Here is an 8,630-nt window from a genome sequence, read left to right as displayed (position 1 = left end):
GTACATATGGATTTAGAGGTTGGTGAAAAGGTTGAAGTGCAGTTTCAAAAATCTTTCAAGTATATTACAGGAAGCCTGGAAGTGTTTTTTAAAGAGGAGGATGAGGAACTTATGTCTCTACGTCATGAAGATTTTGCGCATAATGGAGATTTGTTACAGATGTTTTGGAGACAGATGTATATAACAATTTCTTCTGATCCGAGAGAAATTAAAAGATGCGGAGAATCTCAATGCTTAGTACAATACAAGTTCTTGAGTTACCCATATGATCCTGGAGGAGGTCATGGGATGACAGGGGATACAATTCCTTTCACAAGTTACCATGAGGTTGGCACATGCCGGAGGATGTGCAGGTTTAGAGGGGGTGGATGTCGTGCTGTGACACGTACATAGTGGGAACGCATGCTACAAGATCTATCTTGTAATTTTTTAGATACATAATTATTTTTCCTATAATATACATATACATATTTAAGTATAATAATAAGCCTTCTATCTCATTCTATTATTTATCTCAAGGGTAACCTATTCTTACTTTACCATAAAAAAATACTATGGGAAAAACGTCAATAGCTCCGCCTCTTTAACTTGGGGCAAAAAGCATTGATTCTTTATTTCTACTATCTCATTATCATCTCACACCCTACCTAGATCCTATATCTAGGGTAAACTACAATATATATATTCTATGTATTTTTTATGCTTTTCTTATATTTCTTTTTAAATAGCTACTAGGAGGAAATCAAATCCTAGTGGGACACTAGGTGGCATGATTTCAAAGATACACTTATTTTAATGCATTATTGCAAGCATGATTACAAAACTTTGTCAAGGAGCAATGTCATGCTTTCATATGGCATGAGGTGTCCTTTGGAATTAAATGAAAGTCTAGGCTAAGGGGACCACGGGAAGACTTTTGCTGTCACAAATGGACCCTATTTTGATGAATTTTTTACACAAGGTTCCAATCCGAATTGGAAAATGATTTTAAAATGAAAATCGTAGCTAATGAGCTGAAGTTTTTGCCCATATTTTTACTTTTTTATTTGGAGCCACGGTTGAGGAGATATGATCAAAACACTGGACCCCAGTTTTCCCACATCATGCAGGGACAGCTCATTTCCAACTTTTCCAATTTCTGTTCACACTGGCTCCTCTCTTCTTGTGTAAACCCTTGGGGGCTCCCTTCACCTATAAAAAGGGACCTTTTCTTCCTTGAAATGAACTCAAGCATTCAAGCCATTGATGAGAGGAATTCTTGAGGGAGTGAGTAGTAATGCCTAATTGTACTTAGCCATTAACATAAGCCCAAGCTTACACTTTCTCCTAGAGGAAGACTAGCCATTCTTGTACGCTATCCTTGGAAGATCAACTCTAATCAAAGAAGGTCTTGCACTTGGCGTATCAATCAAAGTGGAGTTCTCCCTTCTTCTTCTCTCTCCATCAATAATGGTGCCAAAGGGTTTGTCAAGTAAGATGTGTTCTACATTGATGTTTTCTTGATTTCTTATTGTTTTCTTTTTCATCTCTAATCCAGCACATATATATATATATATATCTAATATTATCTCCTTAACCAAATCTATCTCTCTCACTCTTAGTAATTCATCCTCTCTACAAATTTTAGGTTCTCTTTGCTACAGGTACATCTCTCCCCGTAGTATCCTTATTGCCTACGGGCAAGAATAGGGCTTGGGAGGGAAACTTCTCATTTCTTCACATCTCTCATATCTACATTTCTCACATACTATCCTAGATGAATAACCCACATGATGATAATTTCTATCGCTTTCACTCTGTACAATCTATTAGAATTAAAGTATGGATTAGCCGTAAAATACACTTTCAACAATGTATAGTGTTTCTCTTTGGCCCAGAAAGACTCAATGAAATACTTCTATCACCGGATCCCATCATACTACCTCTCATAGACTATAATTTTTCTTTTGATGTAAGCGTAGTTATCTTACTATGAACCAAGAGGATTTGTACACACAATTAATCCCAATCACTAGACAAAATATATATACTACGATAAGCACAAAGCTACAATTCCAAAGAACAATTTGTAGCCTATTTGGTAAGCCAAGATTGAATGCCATTAACTCATCTATTAACCCTTTCATATTACCCATGATACGATATGACCATAGCCTTGATGTTTTCATTTTCGTATTGTTTTGACATTCTCTTTTGTGTTCTTTCTTTGTGTGTGTGAGTGCAAGAGAGAAAGACTGAGTCTTCTTTGATTGCACTTCTTTCCAAACCCTAGTCTTCATGGCATCTATGGTTTAACTCCTTCATATAGTTTTTGTTGAGTTCTCTCACAAACTCTCACAGCCATAAGCCCGGTGCTTTCCTGGCAAGACCGTAAATTTCTCGACAACGGTTGCCCTTGAATTGCAAGCGATCTGTCAAGCGTTCCTTCTTTTCCTCTTTGTGTCTCTCTAGCCACTTTTGCATGATGTCTGGGTTGAGAATGCAAGGTGAAAATTTACATGCTAATCGCAACCCCCTCACATCTCCTCTTCCTCTTCAGTAATCAACACTCCATTCCTCTTTGCCTCTGAGAATTGTTGCATCTAACCACCGCCCAATTGGAAAGTCGGGCAATTTTTGAAGATGACCTGGAAAAGGAAGGTTTCTAGTGGCACGGTTGCGCTTGAATTGCAAGCAATCTGTCAAGCGTTGTTGCTTTTCCTCTTCGTGTCTCTCTAGCCACTTTTGCATGATGTCTGAGTTGAGAATGCAAAATCTCATAACCTTTTCTCGCATTGTGATGTCCATCTTCCTAATGATACCTTGTCCCTGCGGCTCGTTCCCTGTCACCTTGACGTTGAACTCAATAGTCCACATTTGGGGCATCTCTGGATCAATGAAGCCGAAAAATTCATAAACCCCTTTAAAGTCTTCATAAATCTCTCCGAGAAGAACATCCACCTGCTATGGACTATCCCAACAACTGGAACTTCATCGACCACATGCACAAGTACATGCATCGGGATGGTAAGAATGTTTGTTGGAAAGAACTTCTCCACCATACATACTGCTTCAATAGCATTTAAGCATGCTTCATCGATGTTGTCTTCTCTTATCTCTTTTGAACTGATCTAGCATACCAACTCACTGATTTTATAGATTGTTCTTCTTATGTCATCTGTCAAACAATCCTTTATGGAAATTGGTAAGATAAACTGAAAAAATTCATGCCAATCGTGGGACTTAAGACGACTAAGATTGTCATCTCTCGTAAAAACCATTTTCAAACATCACATGGACCAAGTGGGAGTCTTGAATGAATATATAGTCTTCTTCACTTGTTGCTCTTTTGCACGACTCAAAACCCATGGACCTTTTGGTATAGCAAACTTTCCATTCGGTTTAAGTCGAGGCCACGTCTTTGGCATTCGACCCACAGCCTGCAGGTCATCTCTTTGGGCCTTGCTCTCCCTTTTTCCAGTGAAAATTGTCAAACATATGAAAATAATCAAATGTAATAAAAAATAATCAACACTTATAACTTGAACATTCTTACATTAACATTCATAACACCTACGATAAGCCACAAGTTAAAGTACAATATAATTTTAAAATAAAATTGTATAAAAATTATAAATTGAAAATGTGATTGTGTGTGCACGTAGTGTGTTTAATTATGTGTAAATCTATGTGTTGTTTTATTTAATTATAATGTGTTTATATTGTTTAGTGTACATTTTTATATACTTGCATGCATGTTTATGTGAATGTGTGTGTATGTGTGTGTGCAACAAAAAAGAAAGTTAGAGCACTCACATGCGGCCTATTTGAGCAAGAAAGAGTTGGAAAAATGTCCTCAAATCTGCAAAAATGCACACACACGCACACGCACACACACTATGTTACACACATATACACTAAATTTCACAAACCTACAAGGAAACTTGAAAAGAATCTCACCTTGATGATGGGGAGTAGTCCACGAGTGAGAATCTCTCCTCCGACAAGTTGTGAGGCAGTAGATCTGCATAAAGTGAGGAGGAGGAGGGTAAGAGAAGAAGCAAAGAAAGGAGGGAAATGCGCAGGAAAGACCTTTTGTTTTTTGCAGGGTCCGTCGGTACAGGTGTTGGTATGAGCACTGGTATGCGCGTCGGTACAGACATCTATACAGGCGCCAGTATAGACGCCGATATGAGCGTCGAAAAATTAAAAAAAAAGATCTCCCTCCTGGTTTATTTACACATATACCGACGCCCGCCATTGACGGTGGTAATTTGACGTCGGAATTTAAGCGAGCTCTTCTAGTGGAAACACAAGAGAAAGTGACATGGTAGTGCCTTCTTCCATGAAACCAGTCAATCTGAGCATATTGCAAGTGTGAGTTGATACCACTATTAGAGGTCTAAGCTGGACAACTAAACAAAACTACTAATAAACAAATTCCAACTTCAATCTCTAACAAATTATATTAGAACTTTGTGTTTGTATGTGTGTTTTTAAATGTAATTGGTATACTTTATCAACAACTCATATCAAAAAAAATTTGAAAAAACTCAAACATAGCTAATGTAAGTGAGTATAAATATATTTTTGTAAATATTTTTACACTTAAAAAATAAAGTTAATGTTGGTTACATCTTAAAACTGAAAGAGGTATTATTACTATATCAAGTGGTACAAAAAAGGCTTAAAGCATCCACTTAATTCGGAGATATGAGAAGTTGGATCCCTTGTTTGTACCCATGCCAAAACAAAACTGACACAATATAAGTTTTGGATGTGTATTTTAGGTATAGAATGGATCCGGTAGATGTTATCCGTGTCCCTATTATCTAGGTATCCAATTTGTTCAGTACACAAGAGAAAGAATCTCCATATTTGGAGCTATGCATAAGGAACTAAGATTTGTAAAAGAGTTCTTTTGTCATCACTACATTTGTAGCAAGCTTGTATCAAGGTGATGGAGACTATTGAAAAAAGCCTATACGGAAGTGTCATGCCTTGAGGACATGATCAGTCCACAAAGGGGAGTAAGCCCAAAGCTTTGTGGAAAGCTTCCAACTTCTCACAAGACAATGCCTTTGTGAAGAGATCTACAAGGTTGTTTTGCATTGGCACATAAGCCAAGCTGATCTCTCCTGCTAAGAGTCTCTCTCTTACATAGTGGTAATGCACCTCAATGTGCTTTGTGCGAGCATGAAAAACTGGGTTCCTTGCAACTGCCAATGCGCTCTAGCTGTCACTGTAGATGATGTTGGCAGTGTCATGTCCAACACCCAAATCATCCATAAGGTGTCTGAGCCATACATGCTCAAGCATAGCTATGAATACTGCCCTCTACTTAGCCTCACAACAACGGAAGTGGCCACAGTAGGTTGCTTCTTGCTCAATCATGATATGCATGAACAGTCAAGCATGAAACAAAAACCACTCGTGGACACTCACGTGTCAAAACAACCAGCCCAATTTGAGGTCAAAGAAGCATGTAAATTTGGTGCCCTCCTTGGGATAAAACAAGCCAAGATGCAAAGTTCCACTCAAGTAGTGAAAAATCCTCTTAAGAGCCTACTAATTCTTCTTAGACCCTGGGCTATGCATAAATCTGTAGACTTGTGAGACTGCAAACTGAATATCAAGCCTAGTGTTGCATACATAAATAAGGCATTCGATAGCAAAGAGTGACATTGGGAAGATCACCAGCATCATGAAGAATCAATTTCAAACATGTGTCCATGGGAGTAGCAATACGCTTGCATTCCTCAAGTCCAAACTTACATAGTAATGATTCTATGTAGCTTGTTTGACACAAGGCAATACAACCATCACATTGCTTAAACCGTATGCCCAAGTAATGATGCAACAACCCCAAATATTTCATATTGAAATTAGCATTCAAATAAGCCTTAAATTCAGCAACATGTGTCTCGTTGGGTCTAGTGATCAGCAAATCATCAACATAAAGAACAACGATGAAAAGTACATCACCCTCACACTTTACATACAAAGTGCTTTTTGTTGGACCGTTACAAAAGCCTCGTTTAACCAAATGAGTGTCAGCTTTCTCATACAAGCACGAGAAGAAGCAATGACTAAAGTGAAGATCAAAAAATCTAATGCAAATTCATATATACAACGCAACCTCTATGTGTTTACATAACACATAGAGGTTGCAATTTTTGAGGAACTCTCTCAACAACATCTCCCAAATAGCATCGTGCTATGCTGCAAAGAATATGTGCCAAGTAAAATAAAGCATACTTGGTCCTATAGATTATAAACATCAGCAAAGGACACGAAGCCAAAAGGTTCACAAAATCTTTGGACATCATATGAGAAGCAAACACCTTTGTGGTAAGATTAGTAACATTGTCAAAATCCTTGTGATGGCATGTATGCCAAAGCTAATCTCTTACTTTAAGAGTCTCTCTAACATAATGAAGTTGCACATCAATGTGTTTTGTGTAGACATAAATAACTTGATTGTTATAGTCTTTGGAGGATTCTACAAAATAGCATTCATGATTAAGAGAGTACCAATGTCACATTGATGTCAAAACAAAATAAACAAGCTTTGCATTAAAAGGTATAAATGTGTACAAGCTTGCTAATATATTGGAGAGAATAAGAATCCCCTACAATGATGGACCAAAAACCTACAAGAGGTGTGTTTTGCCTCTTGTACAAGTAGGATATGCCACATAGGCTCCACATGACTATTTCCACATAGACTCAACTAACCAACAATGAGATGTGGATGAAAACCAAATAAAATCCACTCTAATCCAAAATCAATAGACAATGAATCCAATTTAAGAGACTCCAAACCAAGAGAAAATAGCACACCTCCAATCCAACAAAAGAGCTAATCTCCAATCAAGGAGATGAAAAATAGCCTCCAATCCAAGAGAAAGGATCTCCCCTCAAACAATGTAGACAATATAGATACCCAGCTCACCCAAGCTTTCCCAAAAATGACCACACTACAAGAGAAAGAGAAATAATAGACATATCTTTAGAGAATGTTTTTCTCATTATCGATAGTGTTACATGGTTGTTGTTGTTGTCCTTTTCTTTTTCTTCTTCTTTTTCTGCCACTTGTGCTTATACCTTTGCCTTGCCATTAGAAGGAGAATGGGGTCCATGAGGACCTTTTCATTTGGCAAGTTTAAGGAGTCCAACTTTTAGTTAAGAAAGTAATCAAAGAGAAATTTTTAAACTCCAACAGGCAAAAATAGCTGAATACTTTGAAGTAGATTTTTTCCTCCAAAAAAGAATTCAAATCTAAAAGGAAAACCTAGCATCAAACATAAAGTATGCATTAGACCATAAATTTCAATATGGACAAGTTGAGATTTGTGAGAAGTTCGCATAGACAAAACAAATCATTCTTTTGTAGTAAATCAAAAGCATGTGTAAGGTGCTTTTTGTGTTCATTCAAAGACTTATTGAAACCAGTATATCATCAAAGAAAACAATTATAAAATCTTGATGATCATTGAAAATGTGGTTAATTAGGTGTATAAGTGGCATAACAAGAAATCCATAGTGCTCTATTTGACGTTTAAATATAATTTTGTAAATGTCTTTACTAGTATGAGGATGAGATAAAAGTATTGAATTATTGTTGTGTGTGAATGAAAGAAAACGTGTAGGGTAACCAATTTTGGCGTTGAGATTATACTCATGACATAACGACATATCAAGAATCTTGCCAATACCATGCAAAAGTGCAATAAGAAATGTTCTTTGTTGATTGAAAATTTGTATGTAAATCAATAAATTTTTCACTTCATGATTGTATACTTTTGGTTATTGAGCATAGTAATTACTTTGTGGTTCATTTGATTCAGAAAGAGAAAGTTGATGTGCTAAATGTGAGTAAATGGAATCATGCTTTCTCTTGTCATTTAGCCAAATAGTGATCTTTGTGTTTTAGTGATCTTTGTGTTGTTCACTACTTTACCCTTTATATTTAACAATGCATGAGGAGAAATAGGGCTACCTGGATTTGGTTCATTTTGATCAATGTCGTAATTTGGATCATATTTGTCTCTAAAGTTAGCTTATGCATGCATAGTACTTTCATTTGTGCTTTATCATGTTGGCAACAGGAGATTGAATATTGTTACTATAGGGTAGTTGATATTGTTGGGCTTGTAGTTGTTGTGGTGACTTTGTTATCCTAAGAATGTGGGTACTTATATGCAAAATGACCAAAGCGATACCATTTATAACGTTTAAAATTCTTGAGAGCCTTTCCAATGGGTTTAGGCTTATGGCTGGTTTAGGGTGTGAATTGTTGAGGGTTGGTTGACTGAGTGTTGTTGTAATTGTTTGGTTGATTAGGCATGTGGTCTCTTTTCTGAAAAAAATGGATGTTTGAAATCTTTAAACTTGTCAAATTAGGAGAATTTTGTGGCTTTCTTCCTTGATTAGTAGCTTGAAAACCATTGAATGGTTGATGTCCACCATTCTTCTTTTCACTATGAAGTGCCAACAAAATGCTTCTCCAAGAGTAGAATGATTAAACATATCCACATTTGCCCCTAAATGTGGAGCTAAGCTGAATATGAACTTTCTTTTGAGCCTCCTCCTGCTAGCATGATCAATTGTTTGCAATTGAATTATATAATTTCAAATATGATTGACAT

The sequence above is a fragment of the Adiantum capillus-veneris genome, chromosome 17, assembly GCF_014529385.1.
Source record: "Adiantum capillus-veneris isolate H3 chromosome 17, ASM1452938v2, whole genome shotgun sequence".
NCBI lineage: Eukaryota > Viridiplantae > Streptophyta > Polypodiopsida > Polypodiales > Pteridaceae > Adiantum > Adiantum capillus-veneris.
Note: the sequence above shows the minus strand (reverse complement) of the source record.